The following is a 935-nucleotide window of genomic DNA, read 5'->3' on the forward strand; positions in this document are numbered from 1 at the left end:
CCTTTTTTGACTTAGGGTTAGCGTCCTGCATTTTGTGTCCTCACTTTAAATACTCTACAATATGACACCCTGTCTGTTAACCTAATAAGAGTGTCTTTGGACTAAGAGGGGAAGCCAAAGTACTGGGAGTTCACAGAGAACATCCAAACTCTCACACCAGAAAGCTTCAGCCAGCTGCTGGATTCAAACTTTAAATGGAGTAGCTGTGCTTCATGTCACATTATCTAATAATAAAGTGATGCCGCCTAAGAAATGATGTTCACCTCAAATGTGTCATACAAACTTGTCTCCTTCCATTCAAGCTTCTTATGCATTTCTTAATATTCCTTGTTTTCTTGTTTGTTGCATAATCATGTACAGCTCAGTACAGTCTTCCAGATTATCCTCTTTTGTATTATAGTTTGGACGGTTTCATCAACTTTGTCTTTAACCTGTTCCCTGCTTTTTTGATTATTCGCTGCACTGATAGTCTGTTCATGATTGTTACCTGTCTTTAGCTTAAATATTTGGATTGTGGGTTATACTCTTCTGCATGAAGCTTGTGCACAAGTTCAATAAGGAAGATCTGTAATCACTCACCAGCCTTACATGACTACTGCTTTCCCATGCTGTCTAGTCCAATCATCTTCTCAATCACCTTCTCAGAGACAATCAGCCTCAATCTTCGCATGGTTTAAATCTGTGCTCTCCATCATTCTCCATTTCAGATTCTCTTGTAAATCTTGTTCAAGTCTTCCAAGTCATGACTGAAATAGCGTTATGTGTTAAGGTCCTTATAATAAAGACATTTCTTAGTATGTGAATTAATGTTTTGATGGGCTGCATTATGGCACAAGCTTGATATTTTTCAGAACAAACAGTGTTATGTGTCTAGTCATTAAGTAAAAGTGAAAAGTTGCTGCTGGCAGGTAGCTCCATGCCCTCCTGGGTTTTAA

Source organism: Haplochromis burtoni, unplaced genomic scaffold (assembly GCF_018398535.1).
Source record: "Haplochromis burtoni strain Fernald_Lab_line unplaced genomic scaffold, NCSU_Asbu1 Contig_1238, whole genome shotgun sequence".
Lineage (NCBI taxonomy): Eukaryota > Metazoa > Chordata > Actinopteri > Cichliformes > Cichlidae > Haplochromis > Haplochromis burtoni.